Source organism: Melospiza melodia, chromosome 3, assembly GCF_035770615.1.
Source record: "Melospiza melodia melodia isolate bMelMel2 chromosome 3, bMelMel2.pri, whole genome shotgun sequence".
In the NCBI taxonomy this organism is placed as follows: Eukaryota; Metazoa; Chordata; class Aves; order Passeriformes; family Passerellidae; genus Melospiza; species Melospiza melodia.
The window spans coordinates 19,393,092-19,418,955 of NC_086196.1; positions in this window are offsets into that span (position 1 = coordinate 19,393,092).

Sequence of the window (25,864 nt, forward strand, 5' to 3'; positions counted from 1 at the left end):
TCCTTTCCTTAATATAAATGTGATTCTTTTTATAAATGCAGTAGAACAAAAATACACGGGATAAAAAAAGATGTGGTGCATCTGGAGTCAGCTGAAGACAACAGATTTTAAAATTAGATCACAGGAAAATTTTGTCCACTCAAGAAGGAGATAAACTGGAAAAATAATACAAATACATAAATTAAATATTTCAAGAGGCAATATTTCAAGAGGCAATTTTCATTCTTATGAAAGGTTTTGAGTTGAAGAAAATGGTGGAAAAGAACAATAGCAAGACCTAGCTGAAGCACAGCTTACTGAGATTCAAAACCCCATGGGTTTTGAATAGCTCTATTATTTGAAGAAAAGAAGACATTATAAACATAAAGAACAAAAAGAAATTTGAAAACTTCAACATGTGACAAAATATAATTATTGTTATTTTTTCATCCATGCCTCATATGAATTGTTTTGACAGATGATTATTAACTCTTAATAGTCAGAAACCCTAAAATTTGTACCCTTTCTAGCTGGTTTAAATCTCTAGACAGGAATTCAGTAGTGATTTTTTCTTTCACTCTCCTGGGAAAGAGGAGTTAATATTATGCTATCCTCATTCCAGGTTTTGAGAAAAAATAGGAAAACAAAATTACTTGTTCTAAGTAGTACTTCAATCAATAATGTAGCCCAGACTAATATCATCCTCCAGCTATGTATATAAAATGTCTTAAACACAATAGAATTACGTAGGCTGAAAATCCTCTGGGTCAGGCATAATTTTAAAATATGTATTTGTTCAACATGAAGGATGTTATTGGGTTTTATATGTTTATAATTGGGATGTCTAGATATAATTGCAATACAAATAGTAAATAGAAACAAAGGAAAACCTTAATCTCATTTATGATAACTACAGAAGAACAAGAAATAAAAAAATTGATTCACATAAAGCTTCCAAAAGAATTCTTTGGAAATCAGAACAAGCTCTATGAACTCAGTGATAAGGAAAGTATATTTTAAAATGTAGCAAGAAAAGTTAAGACTTTTGGAAACTAAGGTATCTTGGCTCATTTCTGCCATGAAGAGCATATTGAAATTTTCTATTGGTTGAAATCTGCTTTAAAAATACACATAAATATATAGAGACATAAAATATTCTATTGTTTTTCAAGCATCTGTAGGTATTTTGCCTTGTGGCAATTTTCAAATTGTGGATCCAGCTGAGATATATTTCAAATGGCTTCAAGATTACTAGAAAGTAAATTAAAGCTTGAAATTATTCTTCAGTGACTCAGACATATTTTTACTTTGATTTGCCAGTAGGATTATTTCGTTTAGAGTGAGATCTTTCAGAGATATGTTTTTATCTGTTTCTTACATTTCTTCTACCCTTTCAAAAATAGTTCCTATATGACTAAGTTAAAGAGCTAGGGTTTTCCTTCCTTTTTTTAAAACTATTTTGTTATTGGTGTTGTTAATCTTTCATAATATAAGTAGGTTATCAGTTCAGGATTTTCCATTTTTGCCCATAAGATGCAATTTAACTTCAGTATTTTGCAATGGGAGTGATACTTGTCTTTGTATCTGTAATACCAAACTCAAGAAAGGCTTTTACTGCTATTATTGTAAAAAAAGGGCCAAATAACATAATTGTCATATTTTCCAGCCGTCCAAAGACATAATCTTAGGAAATAATGTTTTCTTCCAATATCTTGCTTTTGGAAAAGCTCAAGAGTGACTGCATTTGATAGAATTTATTTTCATTAAGTCTGATAGATACTAAAACATAGATTTTATGTTTTTGCAAGTTTTGTGCTTAGAAAAATAATAAATACTTTCTTTATGTAGACTGAATTCTTTATGTGGACTGAGAACCTAGAAAACCTTCCTCCACAAAGACACATTCCTGGGGTTTTTTTTTCCCCTGGAGTCCTGAACAATACCTTTAAATAATGGGCATGCTTGTGGGACTGAAGCTAAACAACATTTTATGGTGTGTAGGACGGAGGTTGAAATAAATCTGAGGAGAACCCAATGGGACTGATTTTCTTCCAGCCCTGTAAACAAAATCCGTGTGTCATGCACAGATATTTTTATTCTGTGGTTCAGTTTAATTCAATAAAAATAGTCAAGTGGAAAGACAAGCCCCAATATCCATGGATAGACAGTCTTACCTTTGGTTAGGCCATCAGAGGCAGATTTTTGCATTTTTAACTTGTACTTTTTGTTCAATAACAGCAGAGTTCTTAGACAATCCGGTGCTTGATCCATAAAGCTTGGATAGCAGAGGATGCCCATAGGAAATTTTGATGCATTAAAATTGCATATTTAAGAATGTTGTAATTCTTATTAATGGTCCTGAAAAGTTCAGCTAGAGAGCTGACATGCAGTCTTTCTATGCTGGAACTTAACTTTATTGTTGTTTATTTCAAATCCCATCTGTTTCCATAATACTGCCTAATTTTGAAGTTATAGCATTTATCTTCACTAAAACATAAATCAAAAATTTCACCACTAAATCAAGTATTTGCACATATCTCTAATCCTAAACAACAAAACGATAATGATTAGTTATTTTCTCCCATTAGACACTTCAGCTGGAAATACAGAAATTAATTAACTGCTAGTTCTGTGCTTGTTTTTCTCCTAGTTTGTTGTATTCATTAGTACTGTGTTTGCCTAGACAAGGTCCTTATTCGATTCCCTTATCCGTGGGAAAAGGGAGTGAGTAGAGTCATTATTCTCTCTTTTCCACTGAGCAGAGTTTGATGGAAAACCTTTTCTTCTGTATGAGTGGAAAAGCAGGGATTTTATGTCATCTCTTCATTTGATACATCAGGGTAATACAAAAAACAAGTATGAACAGAAGAAGTGCTGTCCTATCAAGCTCCAGCCATGCTCCACGTTGAAAGCCCAAAGGCAGGAAGGTTTATGTAGCAGTTTAAGCATTGGTCAAAGACTTGGATTTAATTATATTTTTTCCCTTTTTCAGTAATTCTAGCAATATGTAGAGACTCCAGTGAATCTGCTGGATGCCCTTCATGTTCCATGTAACAAAAGACCCCTTGCAATGGAGAGTAGCTCCAGGCAGCAGTCAGGACCACCACTTGAAGGTGCCCTTACCCACCTCATACGGCTGTCACCAGGCAACAATAAACACTGGGGAAAGAAAAAATTTCAAAATGAAACACCACTCACTAACTAACATGCACAAATTCTCTACTGTAAGTTGGAGATGAGACAACATAATTGCTGCTCTCCCAGTATGTGGGGAATGGTGCTTCCAAGTGGCACCAGCTCCTTTATTCTCCACAAATTTAGGTCTTGGTACTGACTTAGGCCCTGGGTACTGGGCTGCTACCAGAGAGTTTCTGTGAAAGAGGGCATAAAGCTTCTGATGCCTTTTCCATGGCTGTGAGACAATGATATCCATCCTTCCACAATGTGTCTCTCTCCAGACAAAGAACATCACATAAGAGAGATATCCTGTGATACTGGGATTTTACTTTGCCAACAAGCTAATTGGATTCTGAAGAATTGGTCACAATTCCATGAACTTAAAATATGCCACCTTTTGGCATCTTACCCATGTTTTGTCCAAATCTGCAAGACTCAATGCCAGTTTTTAAGGTTTTCGTAAAGTTTTTAATGTTCTTGCCATCCATTTCCTAATTAACAACTTGTGCATCATTATTTACATTCTGTATTTTACCTGCACTAAAAGCTAAAGAGAAAAATTTTATGTTTAAGACTCTTTTTTGGAGACACTTTACTGACACAGGTCTCCACAAGCTCACTAAATCAGACAAAAAAGATGATCGTCTTGGCAGTCCATGGTCCACTGTGAGATTTTATTTTTGTTAACCACTGTTGATGTGACATTACTTTGGATATTATTATCTTCTACTTAGATTTTATCAAGAAAGTGAGAATAAAGATCAAGAAAAAGTAGAAAAAGAATTTTCAAACGTCAAAAATGTTAATTTCCCTTGCTGGACCAGGTTTTGAATCTTAAAATGTCTTCAGCTATTTGATGAGCCTTAAGAGAATAAAGAGGATTGCTAACAATTTTAGCAGCTCTAACAATGTTTCATTGCTGTAAATGAATGAAAATTTATTAAGGTATTTCCATTTATAAAATCTTGGTACATCTCTCAAATATATTTTCCTTGTAGCATCTTAGAAATTACATAGCAATGCAACTAAGCAATTTCCTATTCTTTTTCTTGGTAGTTATTAGAGATTGAGACTTACTTTTTTATTATGGTTTTCAGTAAAACCAGATTAAACTGGATGTTAGTTTTTATTTTATATTAATGGATTAAGATATTTGCATTCCTGCATAATGTATGCTGCTCATAAGCACTTCAGTGAAATGCTGAAGTCTTTGTTAGAAACTACCAAGTTTCAGTCAGCCCCAAATTGTTTGTAACTTGAAATTTATTAGGAAAAAATGTGTATGTGTGTGTTTAGGGGGTATTAGTACATGACTTAAAGTCTGAGGAAGCTGAACCACTTTAGTCTGAATGAGAGAAATTTAATGAGCAATGTAACCACTGTCCTCTATTACCTAATGATGGATTGTAGAGAAAATGGCACCAAGTTTTCCTCAGTGGTGCACAGTAGATGGACAAGGAGAACAAGATGAAACAAGAGGATTTTAAATTAGCCATGAGGGAGACAAAAATTCACTGTAAGAGTTGTTATCCATTGGTGTAATCAATAGTTCACTTTAAACTGACTGAGGGCAGGCATAGATTAGATATTGGGAAGAAATTCTTTCCTGTGGGAGTGATGATACACTGGCACAGGTTGCCCAGAGAGGTTGCAGAACACCTCCCTGAGATGTTCGAGACCACACTGGATGAGGCTTTGAGCAACCTGGTCTAGTGGAAGGTGTCCCTGCCCATGGCAGGAGGGTTGGAGCTTTATCTTTGATGTTCCTTCCAATCCCAAACTATTCTATGATTCTGTGATTCTGTATATTTATGTAACATACAGCATATTTATAATACCATATATGCCATAGACTGCCAACTGATTAATTTATTATAGTCATAAACATAACCTATTGTCTTGATCTTTTTTACCAAAACTGTAGTATTTTATGGCCAACTCTATCTTACTCAAGTTTGTTGTGAATAAATGATTTTTTCTCCATATACTAAAGCTTAATAGTTCTGCATTTCTTGAGAATTGTGATATCCTGTTTCAGTAAAGATACATAAATCCTTTCTTTTCAATTTTGGCTGTATTAATGTGAAAAGGTGATGCCAGTTTTCTTCTCAGCAGAGTCTCTGGACGACACAGATTTCACAGTCATTCACGATTGCCGATTTATTGATAAACTTTTTGACTTCCCAGACCCTATATTTAGAATAGAATCTTTCCCCGTCTCCCTGGCCATTCTGTGTAGCTTTCTGCAGCAGAGGAAACATTTTGTTTTGTTTTTACTTTCTGAGAGTCTTTGCATCCTTCCATTGCCTTCTGCGACAAGATTAATGATTATCTGAACTTTACCTTTGATCTCTATGTGCACCTTGCTGTGTCAACATCTCTTCAAGGTGGATTTCACATGTTAAATTTTCATTGTTTTGTGCTAGTCCAGTAAATCTGACCCTGTCAGAGCTGACAGGTAACTCTGGTCATGTTCTACTGCTTTTCACTCTCTACCCTGAAAAAAATAATCTGTCTTGGTCTTGCTATCTTCTGCATCATCAAAAAATTACTGCATTTATGTGCAACATACTGTCTGCTGAAAAAACCCTATGTGACCTTCTGAAAACTATCTGGCCAATGGGATATCAAATATGTCCAAATTCAGGAAAAGAAGAATATCGCATAGGAGATCATCCACCTTTGCTTTCTGAACCTGACTTTAATTTATTTTAAATTTTAGGGCTAGATAAAGCACTGCTAGATTTTCGCTGGTTTAATTCCTGGCCCAGGAACCATCCCAGATCTACTCATCTCTCTCTAATGGTTTTCTTTCTCTCTCTCTGTTTTTATTCTTTTTTTCAGCTCCCAGGTTATGGTTTGGGAACCAAGCTCTTGAAATTAAGTCTTGCTAAGAACTGCTGGTAAACAGGGTCACAGATGTGGTGATATCACAGATGACATGGAAAATAACTCCAAGCAGCTACTGTGACTGACTCCTAGCATGTTGTGTGTGAAATCTGGGACCACTGGGCCAGACTTCTCCTCCTATTTGTACCCAAAATCTTATCTTTAATCTGCTCAGTTCCAGGTTCTGTGAGTGCATCTTGATTCCAAATATTGGCGCCTAGTGGACTAGACGCCAAACACTTCTTTCTTGCAATCTCATTCTCACACTTTGTAAATAAAGTAAATATAAGTAAGTAAATATAAACAGTCCCAAAACAGAGGATCTTGAATGTATGCTACAGAAATCTTCTTTGCATAGCAAGATTTCATCATGTTATTCCTCTTCTGTTTAATTATTTTATCCCCACAATAAGTGTACATTTTGAGAACAAAGTAGGAATTGAATAATTTCTCCTAATGGGTTTTTTTGTTCTTAGTGTAATTCTGAATTGTGCATTTTTCTCAAGTTTATTTTTTACACAAAGCTCTTGTTTGCCTTCTTGGTGAGATGCTAGTCACTTTAAATCCTATTTTTTATATGTTCGCCTCTTATTATTGACATTTGTTCTGTGAGTTTTTTATTATTATTTATTTTATTTCTTTATTCCTTGGCTGCTATTACAGTTCAGTGACATATTGGCTTATGAACCTGTGTACCTTAAAGTTAATAAATTCTCTGTATGTTCTTTGACAACTATTCCACCCATCTTAAGGTCTATCTCATTCTTGTATAAAGAATTCCTAAGGTAGTACTGTCACCTTTTGTTCACATTGTGTGTATTCTGCCTTTCCTTGCATATCATTGCAATTGATAAAAATCAAAATAGAAGGACATAAATTTAGGATTGTATTTTGAAATAGAAATATTCCTTCAATTTCTAAAATGTTTTCAATCCATTTTTCTTTGTAATAGAGGCATTTAAAAAAATTACACACACACCAGGGTAAGCTGTTATCATAAATCCTCACCATCCTCCTCTTTGTTGTATCATTTGCTTAGGGATGCAAAGGGAAACAATGTCTAAAACTTTTACAGCTATCACAAACACATATTTCCAAGGTTCCTTGTCTTCATGATGCAGCAAAATGTGGTATTGCTCTGTCAAACCTTCCGACTCCCAACTGCAGGGAACTATGAGCTTCTGCGCAACATCTTTGTCCAAACAGCTTTGGTGGGCAGTGCTCCTCCCCATGGGCAAATCACTTTGGCAGAAAGCTCAGGGTACTTGAGCATTGGTCTGCTCAGTGTTAAATCTCAGCAGATGTAATTGTCCTGAGTAATTTTCCTCCCTGAGAGAGGAGGCCAGGACTGGGGTAACAAAAGTTCCTTTCCTCAAGAAAGGATCTTGATCAGTCAGAGAGCAGCATCTCCACCTTAAACTAATAGCAAGTGAAATGATGTAAAACAGACATAGATCACCATGATGTGAGATTTACTTGTAAAATTCTCCCCAGGATTAGGAGAATCCCAGCTACAATGACACTTAGATGGCTGAAACTGATCCTTTTACTTCTCAGGCTGTGAACCTGAGCTTTCTACATGAGTAATTCTAACTTCAGGGTTAAAAATCTTACTAGATTTTTACTAGAGCTCCATGCAATTATGTAGGTAAGTTTTGACCATATTTCCTGAGAGAAAAAAGCATTAAACTTGTAGGACTTATATAGAATAGGGGATATCATAGACATTATCATCAGTCCAGAGTCTCCTACTGGTATAAGTTTCCTGAATTAGAATAGTCAGGCTTTGGTACACAACACACAGATATGGTGTGTAGTGTCCATCTTTGAAGATTTTTGAGATCCAGCTGTGCAAACCTAGTCTGACCCCAAAGATGACATGACCCTGTTTTGAGCTGGGCATTGGACTTCTTGAGGATCTTTCCAACCTGCTTTAGTGTACCACTGTACGATTCAATGATTAATTAATGCTAGGGTCCTAGGACAAAGGAGAGTTTAACTTCTCTCCTTCATTTACAACTCCCCACAACTTTTGGAATATGCTCCAATGTAAAATGAAATAAGGATTAGAAATCTAGCTTGCAGCAGTGTTGGGAAGATAAATACATTAGATTAGTAAGTGCTCAGGCACTGTGTTAATCAAGGCCCTATAAGCACCTTAGAGAGATCCAGAGCCCTAAATCACTATTAATGAATTGTATTGATTTCTCTTTAATTTGTGAAAAATAAAGCTATTATAATAAAACTTGGCTTTTATTTGACCTTTATCCAATGTGATACTAATAAACACTATTTCACAATTATTTTATTCTAACTCCCAAGGGAAAATAACCCATGTTAAACTAGTCTGGGCAAAATGTTCTCTCTTGTTTTCTTCTTCTTTTGTTCTGGAGTTTCATTCTCAGAAAAAGCATATCAAATTATTTTACAAAAGAAACATAAATTGATAGAATGATTAACAGAGTAATACTTAAGTTTGGGACTGGAGCTTCAGTATATTGCATTCATATTTAGTCTAGCTTTGTCTAGGATCAACAATAATTAAATAATTAAAATTAAAAATATTTCCTGATGGGAAAATCTGGGCAATTTTATAAAGAAAATTTGAGTATAATTGTTGATATCTTAGTTTTCCTTTATGGCTTTTCTCTAAGTTACTAATTAACAGGAAAAAAAAAATTCCACCAAGTCCCATTTATGAAGTTGGGTTTCTAAAAATCACCTAAAGTCTTTGCTGATGCTGTAGTTATCAAAACCCTTTTTAGCCCTGTGGGTTTGCAGATATATCCAAATTCTGATTGTAACTGGACACTTAAACATTGACTGAAACTGAAACCTTTTCATGTCATCATAAAAATTATTCCTTCTCCAAACCAAAAGTTCAGTCGAAAGGGAAAGGAAAGGGGTAAGGGAAAATAAAACAACAGAAGGGGAAAGAGAAGGGGAAGGAGAAAGGGAAAGGGGATGTTTCCCTAATAGCTTCTCTGTGCACTCAAGGATTAAAATAGGCACTCAAGATGGGGCTTCCCTTGTCTGAAGAGCTTAAAATTCTCTAACTCTCAGAGAGTGCTCCAGAAATTGAACTATATCTTAAAGCCAGGAAGCAGGAATAAATTTAGTCTCTCAGTCTCTCTTGAAAGACACTGAAGAATTAGTCACACAAGGGGTCAAGAAGAGTAAGACAGATTTCCTGCCTTTGCAAGTTTAATAACATAGATAGGGGCATGTATAGCTCCGAGCATGAAGATTTGGATATAAATCCATTTCCTGAAATCATAGTTAACTAATTTATTTGTTTAGTGTTTTATGTAAAATACACAAACAACAGCACTGGAAAATTGCTCTCCTCCTTTCTTTATTAATGAAAGAAACTCCTCTCCCTTTTGGAAAGGGCTCACTTTCACTTTTCTGAAATGAATGCAGAGTTCAGAGATAAAAGGGAACAGCTTCTGAAGGAGGAACAGTTTTCCTATTACTTCCACTTCTTTCTAATTAAGTTATGACTTATTGTTTGGATCTTTCATTTAAAATGGAACTTGTACCCTATCAGAGAAAGGTAATTATTGAGCGTAAGCCTTCCACATCTTTAGTGCTCCATTAACCTGAAACATTGCATGAAAGAAGAGGGGCAGTATCTCCACAAGCATGTTGATTGAAGGAATGATTGTCTCTAGCTTTTGAAAGAAAAAGAATAGGAAATCTCAGAAAACCTTTGAGGGTGGTGAAACCTCATTTCAAAATAAACAACATTACTGGCTGAGAAGATGATTGAATCTCCATGTACCCCAAAAGATTATCAAGAGTATTCAGCTATTTTTTTTAGGTAGCAGTGTAGCTAAAAGTTAGGGCTGTGCATGAACAAATGAGGGTTTCTCTGGAGATTGAACACTGTCTCAGAAGATCCCTGGCTTGCACAGACATCTATCTCCTTTCTGTGGAAGGGAGTGGGTGCCGTCCCTGGGTCAGGGGTCCTCCTGTCTGAGTTTGTTCTTTCCGCCACCCCAACACCACTGATCCACACAGGGCCATATGGGGGCTCTGCCAGCAGCAGCACAGACCATGGACCAAGGCTCATCTGTAGTCAGCTCCATGTCCCAAGGAGTGTCTCTGAACCAGAGTTGTCAGATTAGGATGAGCACAGTCCATGCAGGTGTACTCACATAAATCCCCATTCTCTAGCCTATTATCTTATCACTATACTGCCAAAAGCTTAGGAACAGCCCCAACCCATGGCAGCTATAAACTGCTAAATGTCCCTTTGGACCAGATTAGATACTGCAAATGAAATGTGAAAGCACCAGTATAGTCAAGATACATCAGTACCAAATCTGGAAGGCAAACCTTATAGCTCTACAGAGGACCTTCTATCTTAATTCAATAGGTCTGTGCTGGCTTTCCACTTGTAGGATAAATGGGATTTACTCAGTGTGGTTATCCTGACATTCTGTGAATTTGTATGTCCCACACTGAATGAGTGACTCATCTGCTGAATAATTCTTATGCAAGGTTAAAGGAGCAGCCTACTCTTTACCTTTTCATATTTTATATCTTCATCATTGTCTTTTTTAATGTCTTAAACTGTTCCTTGCTTCAAAGATTAAATTTTGTGGCTCTCCCCTTTCTCACATGACCAGATAAAATCCAAGGTTGATAATTTTATCTTTATACAAAGTATCTAGGTTGTTAAATTTAAACACTTACTCTTTTTGGCTCTCAGGTCCCTGTATCTAAAGAAGTGATCAATCAAACTTTCATTAGTTTATCTTATTGCTGTGATTTGTTCCCAGTAGGCAGCTCAGCCCCATGCAGCCACCCTCTGACTCCCCTTCAGTGAGACAGAGAGAGAATCAGAAGGCAAAAAATTAGAAAACTCAGGGATTGAGAAAAAGACAGTTTACTAGATAAAGGAAAATCTACATGCACAAGCAAAGCAAATCAAGGAATTCATTCACAGCTTCCTATCAGCAGGCAGCCATTCCCAGGAAAGCAGGGCTCCATTGTGCATTAATTGGGAAGACAAATGCTGATAATTCTGGACATCTTCCCTTCTTCCTTCCTTCCTTGAGCTTTTCTTGCTGAGCACAATGTCACAAGGTGTGAGATACATCTTTGATGAGCCAGGGTCTGCTGGCCCAGCTTTACCCTCTCCCAAATTCATGTGCAGCCTCAGTGAGGAGAGGTGCAACAGGAGAGGCCTTGATGCCATGTAAGCCCTGGTCAGCAATTGCTGAAACACCCCTGCAATATCAACACTGCTTTCATCACAAATCCAAAACACAGCCTCATACAAGATGCTGTGAAGAAAATCAACTCTATCCCAACCAAAACCAGGGCACATATTTAGGCTGTGAAATATTTATATTTGAGACTGATTTTTTCCATGCATTTGTACAGGAGTTTTTATAGGCATTCACTCACTCATATCTCTAAGAATTATGTGAATATATTTGAATTTTGCTTCCCAATATTTTCTGTGTTAATGTAAGAAAGTACTAATATTATAGTGATGACATGACTCCCCAAATAAGAATTTTTTGGGGATCTTCACCAACATATTCCTTTACCATCCAAGCCCTAATTTATCTAAATATCCAAGCCCTTAATTTATCTCACAGCATGCTATATAGCATAATCTTATGTATGGCAGCATTTTTCTCTACAAGTTTGATCTTGAATTTGTGAAATACTGAGTTTAACTGACCTCTTGACTCTATGACGAAAGTAGGGATTGAAATCATTGAGCCATTTATTGGTTTAGACACCTTCATTTCTCTAATCTCAGAAGATTACTTTCAGTCACACATGGTCAGCAGGGTACTAGCCTTTCTAAGACACTCTTTTAGAGCAGTTTCAAATGTCTGACTACTTCCAGCCCTTTTATGAGATTCTCTCTCCTGGTAGAAATCAAACCACTCAATAGGTCTTACAATAACTTTCCTTCTTTTGCAGATTTCTGTGTTTGTTTTTCACTGACAGTAAATGCTAGTGTTACCGTCCACCAGGTGATCCTGCATGATTCTTGTTAATTATACTGTGGGATGATCACAAGCAGAGAGCTGTAAATAGATGAAGTAAAGCAATGTCTTAAGCCAAGGCTACATTCCCTGGCTTGCTCTTCATATGGATAATAACATTACAAAAACATAAAAAACCCAGCAGGTACCTCTTGATGTCTGGTACTCAAAAGTCTAACCCAAGCACTGATGGGGAGGTGAATGCTGATAGAAAGTGAACTTGAAAGATTAAAAAAAATCACAATGGTGTGTCCAGAAATTTGCAAGTAATGTTGTCTGACCTCTAACTGAAAAAGAAGAAGAAAATAGATGAGTAAAGGAAAAGCAAAAAACTGATAAATCAGAGGTAACACACCTGCAGAAATTATTTTTGCTGAAACTAGAAAACCTAGAAAACAAAAAACCTAGAAATAACATCAAAAAAGCAGGTGTGCTGTTTCAGGGTAAGAAGGATCTAAGGGAAGTGGAAATGCTCTTAATTACTTTTTTCCACACTGAAAAATCTTCTTTTTATTAATGACTATCTACATATATTTTCCCCAGGAAAAAAAACCAAACAAACAAACCCAAAAAAACCCTCCAGAAACTCTTCCATACTTCTGGAAATCCTCCACAATAAAAATAAAAAGAAATTTAAAAGAGGGATAATAGATAACCTTGTGGTTTTCAGTAAGACAATCCAACAGAATTATGAGTTAGCATGGCATTTGTGTATGACCTAATACAACTGGCGGGAGTTAGAAGGAATTAGAAGAGTTAGTTAAGCAGTTTCTTTCAATGACAAGAATAGATCTTGAACAACTTCCAGGGGGTTAAAAGGAAACCATTACTCAATCTCTTGTCCCACTTCTTTAAAAACAAAGGAAATGTCTCTCCAAAACATACATATGAAAACCACAAAGAAACTGCTTTCAAATACATCCCAAATAGAAATGAAAAAGGGCCAACCTAGTATGCTATTGAGTACCAGTGACTGGCAAAAATACAGTCACTGGTTAATCTGTTCAGATGCACAAAGGACAGACGATCACCAAAGTGTGGCCCCTAGAGAAAATCAGTCAAATTTAAATCTGGTGTCATTGCAAACCTTCCCAGTGTAAACACTGGCACTTTGAGCATGGGTGCTGATGTCGTCCCAGCACCAGCAGAACCCCAGCTCACCACTACAAGGGATCCTTCCTGTCGCATGCACAGGGGTTGCAAGGAGCAGCATGGGCCCATGTTGTACTGGCGCATCTGCATTTCCCTCAGAAATGGGGGGATGTGGGAATTGCACCTGAGAGAGAGAGAGAGAGAGAGGGGGGCTGGACACAGCCCATGACCTGTGTCCTGGGGGACTCATGGAGCCACGTGGATGTTCATGTGTTTGTGTGAGTACAGGTGTGATTAGAACTTCTTGAGATGTGCTTCATAGGATTGCTTGGAAATTTGCAGGTGTCCATTAACATTCTGTATCTAACATTGTGGTTTGTCGATTGCTTTGCTGATACAGATCCTGAATACATAGTTCACTGATTGCAAGTTAATTACATGCTGTTAATAAATCAATAAACTGCTTCAATCCTATTCTTGCTTTAGCTACGTGAACTGAAGAGTTTTTCCCTGTGACAGGCATCACAACATTGCTTTTTTCCCTTGCAGGGATTTTTGTTGGCTTTTTCCCTTAGCAGAGGCAAAACTGAATTGCTTTTCACACTGAACCAATTAAAAACTGTGAAAAGAGCTAGAGGGGTGCCCAGTCCAGACTGATACTTTGGATATGGTTTATCAGTTTGGTCTCAAAACTCTGCAAAAACATCTTCACAGGTCTAGGCTGATCTCAGAGCTCAGCCAGAACGAACCTAAACCTGTTCAAAATGCCAGCAAAACAAGACCACATTTGCTTTATATTTGCCAAGTTAAAAAAAAAAATTATGGAAGCTTTTTATTATCTGGATACCAATGCAAAGAAAACTTAAAGAAAATATCTGATCTGTCTCACATTCAAGAGGAAACCTAGAATATTTTCTTTTTTTTAGCCATAACTAAACTAGTATATGCAACAATAAAATTTCTGACAGGCCTTCCTCTGGGTCTGCTGCTGCTCTGTGTTTCCAGTTGCCTGGAATGGAATGCACATTTATGTGTATGGGCACCACCTAACACTGATGTCTTGTGTTCAGTTTGTAATCTATTGAGTGGCCAAGATCCTTTACTACAGAGTGGGTCCTAATTCAGTAACTTTTTTTCCCCGCTTTATATACTGGAGAACCAGACCAGAATTTTCTTGAGAATTTGGAGGAATGATCTTAAAAATAAGTTGAAAAAAAATGATGTACAACTTAGTAAGGCGTGTAAAGAGCAATATCATTTGTACGATATGAAATAGCTCTTTCATTTTCCTCAGTGCTGCATACTGTGCTCAGTCTCAGCAAGCACACTGTGCTTCATTTTCTGAACTGCATTTCAGAAAAAGTGTGGACCAGTATCAAAAGAAGCTAAAGGAGACCAACCGGGAATTATCAGTGATCTAGAAAGCAAAACTGATGAGAAGAGTTTGAAACAATTGGAGTAGTTTAGTTTGTATAAGAGAAGACTGAGAGCACACATAATAACGTAAAAAGTAGCTGCAGAGAGTAAAAGACTAGACTGTTCAGGCCCCCTGTGGTTACAGCAAGGGTAATGGGTTTAAGTTGGTTCAATAGACATTCAGCTTCAACTGCAAGGAAAGAAAATCTATGAGTCCTGTCACTAAGTTTAGGAAAGCTGTGTTTTAAAGAGTGCAGCTGTGAGGAACAGTTGAGGACAGCTAATCTTGTATTGGGGCTGCAGAATAGATGAGATGAGTACTTTCTCTTTTTTCAGTCCCAGGGTTTTTTTGATCACACAGTTCTTCTGGATCACATACAATTCAGAAGTAATGGAAACCTTCCTGTGGCTTTCAGTGTTTCCCTTGCCAGTATTGCATCTTCTCTTCCATCTGCAACAATGTAGAGCCATAGTGCTTTACAATAGTGTCACAAAAAATCAACCATGGGCATCATCTATCCCATTCCCACCAAGAAATCCATGCTCAGGTGGCCAGAGGGGCCTGTGGACAAATGTTTTGCCATAAAGGCAACTGTTGTGGGTTGTCAAGGCAACAGCTCAGACTTGAACTCTGACTGACAGAATATTGTGAAAACCAGAAGATTAGATGAAAGGGAACATTTTTTCCTTAAGAGGTGGTAAAGCCCCTTCTGTGGTCCAACAAGGAACTCAAGGAAATCATGTTTAAAAAGAGAGAATAAAAAAAATATAATGTCACTACACCCTCTTCCCATGAGCATAAAAATTTCTTTTTGCCGAATAATACCACCTTGTGATATGTTGTTGTGTCTTCTTCTGGCTCAGTAAATTATGGCACTGGGAGTCTGCACTGGAAAAAGAAAGATAGAAAGTGAGATGCAATGCTTTTATGAACAACAAAGAGACAGGTGTCTTAATAAGGAATTGAAATAATGCTGTAAAACTAAAGAAAGTTACATCAGCTAATCTTGCGGTGATTACTTTGGTCAGAGCCTTAATAGTGTTAAGGCATCTAATTAACACTAGTTTCAATCACAGAAATTGAAAATCTCTGGAGGTATGGTTTTAGATACCTTAAATAGCCCTAGAGAATATGAATCATTGGTCATCTTTTGCTATGCTTCTCTGCATGTTTTTCTTTCTTCCTGCTTTCAAAATCAGTCATGACTCACGTCTTCTAATTTATTTTGAGATACTTAAAATAATACAGAATCAGCTGAGTCTGACAGTGACTTCTGGATATCCCTCAGTCAAAACCCCCATGATCAGAGCAGGGTCATCTAGACCAGGTTGCCCAGGGCTGTGCCCAGAGAGATATTAAATACCTCCAATGATGGAGACTCCACATCACCTCTGAGCAACCTGCTCCAGTGTCTGACCACCTGGCACCCTGCTTCCAGACAGCCTGACCCTTGACCAGCATTGTCAGAGTGAGCACGCTGCTGACAAACGCTCTCCCAAATCGCTGTGGTGCTGGTGGAGCCAAGGGGTGCTGTGACTCTTACTTGCATTTAAAAGGCATTTGCTTGATTTACTGCCAGATGAACAGAATTCACAGGTGTTGCAGTGTGATGTCAGGGTCTGCAGCAGCCTTCCACGGCTTTGCTTTTGATCCTGCATTGCTTATCAGTGATTTGGATGAGTTGCAGTATGGCCACCTTGTTGCTGATCTTTCTTACTGCCTTAATAACTTCTAACATGTTGTTGGACAGGTCTCTGTTTGGGCCACACCTCATTCACAGTGAGCTAAAGGCTGAGGAAAATCCCTGATGACACCATAAAATCCTCAGCAGTTAGGATATACGACAGAATGACAAAAGTAAAGATTTTGCTGACAACAGATGTGTTGTCATACTAAAAACAACACAAGTAAATGACAAGGCTACTGCCTTCATCAAGGTTAACCCTGAAATAAAACCATTTATTAATATTTATTTTCTAATTCATTTCTTGTGACACAGGATGATAAAAATGTTCATGCAGAAACCCTCTTAGTACCCTAACAATTAATTAGAACTATGTAGCAGCAGAAAATAATAATTCACAAATAATGAATAAACTCAGTGAGCCAATAAATCAAAATAATATGCCTCTACTAATCTCAACTTTTCTCTTATACTCTGGCTAGAAGTGAATGAAAACTTTGCATTAAGCAACGCAATCACTAAATGTAATCTTCCTATTGTGAAGTCTGCATATCTGGATGGTTTTCTGTTCCAACTCCTGGAAAAAAAAACAAGAAGGTGCCAAAATTTCATAGCCATTGTCTTAAAATTAAGAATAAATAAAATTATTCTTCTAAATAAAGTTATTTAGCTAATTGTTGTAATAAATTGTTATTATAAGAATTGTCTTGTAGCTAATATTCAGTTTCTTCAGTTGTGTTAAAACCTCTGCTAATAGACTCTTATAAAAATAAAATGTAATTCATCAAACATTATCAGAATTCAGCAGAAATATTTCTATGGAATTTAATGAGATTTTGATATGACCCATAAATATCTGGGGTAGAATTATCTCACCATTGCTCTAATTATCTTCTGGTATTATTCTGGAACAGTTCACTTCTAAACTAGAAATATCCAGTTCTAACTTTGTATAGAATTTCTAAAAATTTCTAGAACATATTGATCAGAAAATTTTATTTTTTGTGCACAGCATAGGGAGAGCCATTCTGTGGATTAAAGGTTTTTTATTTCTTTCTAATAAATATTACATATAATTTTTCCACTAACAATGGATTCCATTCACAGTTTTATGTAGTTTCATGAAAACCCAAGCAGACGTTATTCATGAAAGTAGACATTTTTTCAGGAACACTTCAATTTAACTGAAACTTATTTCACATTATTTAATGTGGAAAACTTTTCAGCTAGTGCTAGAGATTTCTAAAAGATTGAAGGATACTTTGCAGAACTCTTTCTGAAAGCCTAAGTGGGAATAACAGAGTTGATCTTTTATCTTCTTCTTGGCATTCTGTTGTAGGTATCATTAAGCATGACAGTTTTTAAAAGTGTTCTGTTTCAAAATGCCCATTTACAGAACTCTGTTTAAAACCCTGTCTCTCATGTGAGAGCACAAAGCAGTTTAAAATGCAACCTGATTTAACATAATTGCCATGTTCCAGTGCTTTACCTCTTCACTTAAGAAAACAACAATTTTAATGAGTTTGTTGTTTTTTTGCCTTTTAAATACACTTTTCAGATAAAGTGTAGCAGCCAGCAGTTTATTCCTCCCTTGATAAAAATACAGTGAAAACGAGCTCCTTCTCACACTCATACTTATTAAAGAAGACACAGAAGAGACACCTGTCCTCTCCGGTGAGTCAGATAAAACTCTGTCATGGGTAACAGAAAGAAAAATTTGGGTTTCATGAAAACAAACAAGTCATTATCTTCCTTCCATTGTTTATTCAATACAGTTCACTTTACTAAGAGGACTAGTTTTCTCAGATGATGTATTCAAATATGTCACCCTCAGTCTTCCTTCTCTAGACCTCCGGCGATTTGTGAGCAACATACACCGGCTCTGCTGTTTAGCTGCATGGTCCCCATTCAAACAGATAAAAAGCGTTTTTCCTCTTCACAAAATATCAGTGGTAGCAGTTGAAATAATACCAGTAGCCACAAGAAGGGGGTTCAGAGCAGTAGAAATGTTGCTGGTATTAGTAAATCACAGCTCCCCAAAGTCTCTTAGGCACCCAACAGAACACATCATGTTTTGTCAGGGCCAAGGAGGGATAAAAGCAGAAAATGCAGAAATGGTACATATTATTCATATGGCTGTGCATTGAAACAACATCAGCATAAATTATTTTAAAATTATAAAAATAGATAATAGATTTAATGTAGAAAGGTGAAAAAATTTAATGAAAATCCAAATTTGAACAGGGATCATAGGGAAGGATGTGTAATCCACACTTAGCTGAGTTTGACAAATTTCCACTATTGACTTTTCTACAAGAAATGGAAGTAGAACTACTTTTGCATAGCAAATTTACATGGGAAATGAGTTACTCTATGTGAAATAGTTGACTAGAAAACTGTAGAAACATTACAAGGTGATATTATAAACTTTTAATAATACTTAACTTCTGATTAAATAATAAAGATATGCCAAGGCTATTCTAGTTCAGACAAACAGCCAGTTCTTGGGAAATGGGAAATTAATCATGAAACATATGGTCAAGGCAGTGAAAAAGGATTGGATCCCAAATGTTTTTGTGGCAGTAGTGCATTGCATAAGTATTGGTATAACAAATTTAGGCAAAGGAGCAAGCCTAAATCTATAATTTTTTGCAAGGTACAGATTATGATTTTAATGTGAACAAGCGCTCAATGATCATAGAAACAGCCCAATAGGCTGAAAGTGAATTAGAATGTCCTGGAGCAGGCTTTTCTTGTAACAGACTACTCTAAAAACAACTGAAAATGGATCTAATGTATCCTGGATAAAGTTCTAACATTAAAAGAAGAATGAAATACCACTGAGAGTAAGTCACTGTAAAGACACAATCATGAGTTTTGTAGTTAGAAATTAATGGAAAGATGATTAACAGAGATAGAAGAGATATGTACAGATTTACAAAAGAAGCTGTCAAGCTTTAAATGGAATGTAAACCTGACAAAAAAAAAAATTAAGGACAGATTTAGGTGTGAACCACTTCATAAGATGTCTAACATCCCTTTATACTCAATGGAAAGTATACAATTCAGACAGCAGACAAAAAGAGGGATGTCTCCTTCAAGAAAAGCTCAAGCTTCCCTGTGTCCAGTGAGAAGGGATGTACCTCCAGGCGTGAGTGTCCCACCATTTCAAGGGCTCTGTGAGAGGCCCCAGCTGCACCTGGCCACCACTGGCTGAATGTGAACATCCAACATGTATGGTGCTCTAAGGAACTTATCTGACCTCCAGCTGCTTCTCCAGGAGAGCCCCATGGTACTGCAGCATGGTTAGCTGCTTTGTGTGGCCTAACCAAGGCACACCTACAGGTCACGGATGTTTTTTTGTATGCACTTAAATTAATCCCCGAAGGGTCCTATAGGTATACACACAGAAATTCATAAACACTTGTATCTCAAGCTGGAACTAGCTTTTACTCAGAAAGTTCAATTACGGATGTACATAAGCTCACTCACAAAAAATAAGGGAAAGAGACATCATAGAAAAAATGTAAATCTATAATGAATCTTATGTGGCCAGAACCTACTAATCATATGTAAGAGGATGAACGAGACTCAGTAGAGAGGAATATAAAATGCAGAACTGGGAGCCTTAAGTGCTAGGAGCTTTGTAGGAATTATGGACTCAAAATAGAAGAGACGCCATGCTGTCAGAAATGAAAAAAAATGGTAGATAAGAAAGATACAAAAATGCCACTAGACTACTGGAAATCGCTAATTTTCATGAAGCAGATTGAAGAACAACTAATATGGGGCTTTTATAAAGGAAGGGAAAAGACTTTGCTGTTTTATCATTTGTTTAATTAAAAATTAAATTAAAAAATGGCAAATAGTATCTGGCAGGAACTAAAGAAACTGTAGGGCATGAGAAAAATAAGCATAAAGCCAATTATTTGCAGCACACCAGAATCTCATGACACATTATCACAGCAGTACTGTGCACACTGAAAACAGTCACACTGAATACAGACATGACAGAAAGCAATGCTGATGGGATCATTTCAGTACTGAAAAAGGTGATAAAATTCTGAATTCACTTACAACAATCTAAGTTAGAGATACATTAGTAGTTATGTTCCCACTGAGATCTCAGCTAATGGGAAGAAATAACAATAATATATAGTTTTTATGTTGGATGATCCAAATGCATTTGACTTCAAAAAAGCTAAGCTGTGAATATGTATTAAAATTTGAAGTCAATGTATTCATAGATATCTCAATAGAGGTAATCTCACCTTCTAGATAATGTATGTTTTTCATAAGTAATCCATGTATTTGGCTAAAGACCTTTCTCTGAACTAGATTATATTCTTTAAAATAGCACCAAATGTTCATTTACATATTCTTTCCTGACTAGATCAAATAATTAATTAGTATTGCTGATTAAATTTAGAAAAAAAGGAAAAAGAAAAATTGACCAATAATTACCTAGAAATATTCAGTATCTGCAATAAAACCAGTAGATTAAAGCCTTTATTTTCAGTCAGATACATTATGATGAAAATGTCCTCTATAAGAAATACAGTATTTCTTATAGACTACTTTCTTACACTAATGCATGTACAAATGCATTTAATTCCCAAATAATCTACTCTTTTTATTTTTGTTTGCTTTGTTGTAGTTTAGGTTTTGGGGTTTTTTTGGTTGACCTTGTGTAGAGGTCTTATATATTCTTAAATTCACCAACCTTGAGAAACCCGAGCTTCTGACATAAGTTGGACCTACAGATACTGAGTATTTTTTCTACTGTAAAAGAGCCTAAATAAACATTCAGAATCCCAACTCTAACTTATCTTTGTTTAATATTATTTTTTATGTGTATACTCAATATTGGAAACTGCACTTGCATATTATTGTCTTACAAAGATGAAGAATACATTAAGAAGTTCATTAAGCCATTGTAAAAATGCATCTGAGGGAAAGTGTTGATTAGAGCAGCTACCATAAGGGTGAATCACCTAACAAGTTAGCCAGGTGAAGAATGGAGTACATAAGCCCAGAAAGAAGAAATTTTTGAGAGGGCTGCGTCTGAAATACTGGATCATGACCTTTTTTTTTTTTTTTTTTTTTTAATTAAAGTACTAGAAAAATATTTCTGGTAGTTCTCAAAAACAATACCTGTCAGTGCTGAGCCTGTCTCCCAGTTTGCAAGCCTCTGCAGACAAACTGTGAACAGCGTAAGCCAAAGCTTGATCCAAAACATACCATGAGCAAAAAAAGATGCTAGAACTTGCCTTAGTTTAATGTTGTGTTGAAGATAGTGGCATGTGTGTTTACTTTTCAGTGATATAATTAATTATTAATAAAATTTATCTACTTTACACAGAGAGGTAAAGCTAGACTGACATAAATTTATAAGATAAATTCAGATGACTATTAATGTGAGGCAAGAATTTATCAAAATGTTGTGTGTTCACCAGTTCTAAAACTTAATTTAGTGTTTAAGACTAAATGTAGTTGTTTCTTTTCTTTATCCATAAAATAAAGAGACCTCCTGATATTATTTCGATTGATTCTGTTTACAACAAACCAGTTTGTTCTAGATTAGCAAGTAATTTAATCACTGTCTCCAAGCTCTTAGTGACTTAAAGATTTTAAAATCAATATTTAATAAAGATAATACTTGGTATGCCCCACAGAAAATGGGTCCTTTTTTGTAATTACAATAGGCTATTCTCCTCCATTCGGAGGAGCTGCATTCGGAAATGAACTCACATAATCACAGAATCACTAGGTTGGAAGAAACCTTCAAGATCATTGAGTCCAATGAATGTCCTAACACCTCAACTAAACCACGGCACTATTTTTCCTGATATCCAACCTATATTTCCCTTGACGCAGCTTGAGACTGTGTCCTCTGGTTCTGTCAGCAACTTCCTGGAGAAGGAGACCAACCCCACCTGACTACAACCACCTTTCAGGAAGCTGTAGAGAGTGATACGGTCACCCCTGAGTCTCCTTTTCCCCAGGCTGAACACCCCCAGTTGTTCCTCACAGGGTTTGTGTTCCCAGCCCCTCTCCAGCCTCGTTGCCTCCTCTGGATGCATTCGAGTGTCTCAATGTCCTTCCCAAACTGAGGGCACAGAACTGGACACAGCACTCAAGGTGTGGCCTCACCAGTGCTGGGTACAGGGGAAGGATGAGCTCCCTGCTCCTGATGGCCACACTGCTCCTGATCCAGGCCAGGAGCCATTGGCCTTCTTGGCCACCATGGCACTGCTGGCTCATGTTCAGGCGGCTGTCACCAGCACCCCCAGGTCCCTTTCTGCCTGAGCACTGTCCAACCACACCATCCCCAGCCTATAACATTGCAGAGGGTTATTGTGGCCAAAATACAGTACTCAGCACTTGGATTTATTATCTTCAACCTTTTGGACCCTGTGCATCCATTCAACCTTCCAGGTCTCTCTACAGAGCCCTCCTACCTTCCAACAGATGAATACATGTTCCCCAGCTTAGTGTCTTCTGCAAATTTACTAATGAAAGACTCAATCCCCTCATCCATGTCATCAATGAAGATATTAAACAGAGCTGGTCCCAGCACAGACCCCTGAGGGACACCTCTGGTGACTGGCCACCAGCTGGATGCAGCACCATTCACCATCACCCTCTGGCCCAGCCATGCAGCCACTTCCTAACCCAGCACAGAGAGCTCCTGTCCAGGCCGTGGGCTGCAGCTTTTCCACGAGTGTGCTGTGGGAGACAGTGTCAAAGGCCTTGCTAAAGTCCAGGTACACAACACCAACAGCCCTTCCCATATCCAGCAGACAGGTCTGATGGTCATAAAAGGAGACCAGGTTGGTCAAACACAACCTGCCCCTCCTAAACCCCTGCTGGCTGGGTCTGCTACCTCAGCCATCCTGTAAGTGCTGCATGATGACACTCAGTATAAACTGTTCCATCACCTTACCAGGCACTGAGGTCAGGCTAACTGGCCTATAATTACCAGGATCCTTCTTCCCACCCTTTCTGTGAACAGGCATCACATTGGGCAGTTTCCAGTTATCTGGAACCTCACCAGTGAGCCAGGACTGCTGGTAAATGATGGAAAGCAGCTTCACAAGCTCATCTGCCAGCTCCCTCATCACCCTGGGATGGATTCCATCTGGTCCCATAGATTTATCAACATCCAAGCAGCTCAGCAGTTCTCTGACTCGTTTAACACTGAAGTATTATGATCTATTCTCACCTGGTTTTGCAAAACTAATTCAAGTGTGAGAAAAGAGTTTTCTTCCCTGAAGCATAACCTCCCCTCTGCCCCACCTTTTCTTTTTGCAGAGAAGAAAATAGTTGTTTTCTCTGTGAAGAAGAAATGTGTTCTTTGAGGAGCTGAAGCACCACACACACAGACCCAGAGTGGGAGAGTGCACCTATTGTGCTGTTCAGACAATCCAAGTAACATTCTGCTTCTCTTATTTCAGCTAACCTGGATTTTTAGGTTTTTTCCTTAACTTAAATCAAGCACTAGTACAGCTTCTGCTTTGTGTATACACCCAGCAGGATAAAGTGGAAATAAAGAAGTTTTCAAAGTCTGGACTACAGCAGTATTCAAACCATGCACTAGAACTAGGTATTTTCTTTAAGATTAGGGAAATGCAAGGGAAAGCACACAAGAAAGCAACTTCCTCTCAAGTAAAGTATGAGGAGCTCTACTTTTGAAGGGTAGTGGGCAGGAGGAGAAAAAAGATTTTTGGGGATGATTTTTAAGAATTTTGTCAAGAAACCAAAGTACTTTGTTTTGATATACAATTATTACTAATTTTGTCTGAAATAGTGCAGATCTAAAGGAGTAATTTGCTGAGTATAAAATGAATAACCCCCTTTAGTGGAGGCACATATTATCAATATAGATTTTATCTATAATTGTCTACTATCTTGCCATTGGCCTCATTCAGTCATATACAATTAAATTTTCTGAATTCATTACTATTTAAACTGAACTCAGTGCAAATTCTGTAGTATTTTGTTTCTTCCTAAGTTTGGTTTTCCATCAAAAATAATTTCATAGGAAAATTTCTTCCCAGACCTGCACAGATTTTAAATTGGAACAAAAGAACTTTTCTTTAGATAGAATCTTGAGCTTTGTATATACCCAAACCCATTTTCCACAGGGACTAATAATTCTTCACTAATGCCTTCATGTACGTGCAGTGCTGAACCAGGCTTGGCACTTTATTACTTTTTAGGAGTTATAATCATATCTTCTGCTTTTTTCCTGGAAATAGATTCTTTACACATATGTTTCTGCTATATGAATGAAAGTATATTGGCTTTATCATCTATAAATTTTTTAATATCTCTCCAGGTAATTGTAATCTGGTGTATCACCATATAGACATTGATAAAAGAAAGCAAACACCTCTGCAAAACCTGCAAGATCAAGTATCTGTTGTGTCAAGGGGTGTTTTAATCTAAATAGTTTTCTGGATTCTTGTCGCTTCTATAATTTGGAGGCTAAAAGTCTGGTGATCCCATCACTGTGTTCATAAGAGTTGTTGATGGTTGCATGTAAATTATTTATTTCGTCAATGGGCAGCCTTTTGAGGGCCTCTGCAAATTAACAAAACTTCATCTTAGTTTACTGTGAATTCAAGGTTGTTTTCCTTCATTTTATCCCTCTTCTTTCCCTCCTTTATTTTCTCTCTCCTTTCCCTATTCCATGGCAAATGTACAATATTATTTTTCCTACGAACTGGCATATTTTTGAATAATCAATATACTATCTTGTAGTAGCTTTTGTCACTTTTAACTTCCACATTTTAATAATTTTATTTTCGGTCATTCATTATATGTTTCCTATGAATTTATTTAGGAGAGAGATGGAAGGAAAAGGGCTTGCTTTCTTGGTTTTGGGGACAAGTTACAAGCAGTCTTCTGCCCCCAGGCAGAGGTGATGAATGCTCTTCAATTTATCAGGAATATAACATGATGAGTAAAGGACAGATGGTCCAGAGAGTGGACATGAGCATCTTCTCTGCTATGTTTAGTACAGAAGAAGCAGCAGATGAACAGTCCCATTTTTGCTTATTTAAACCTCTGCTTTCATGTTCTGCTGCTGTTATTGACAAAAGCTTCTTTTCTACTTTTCCAGTTAATGGAAACATCTGCCTTCAAAGATTCAAAGTATAAAACAAAAAGAGATTTAACAGTGCATGATGCATGCCAATCTGCATGATGCAGGTCATTATAAAGACTGCCAATTAGTGTTGTTTTGAAGTAGAGCGTATGTCTTAGGAACACAGACACCAGTGATTTTAAAATTTCTAGTGATGGAAAATCTACAGTAGTCTTTGGGAAGTTCTTCTCATGTTCAATTGTTCTGTTTGTTAGATACATAGGTTTTATTTCTAATATGAATTTTTGTTTGTTCTTCTAGGCACTGTAACTTGGTCTATGTGTTCATTGTGTACTGAGCCAGGGCACCTTATCTCAGAGGCACAGTCTGGGCAGCCCAGTAAGTATTTCCACTATTTTCACAGTAAATGGAAGGAATTCTGTGTTTCTGAAGAGAGAGTCCTAAGCAAGTGACTTCCCGGGGCTAACTGAAGTGAATCAAACATGAGGAGTTTCCAATCA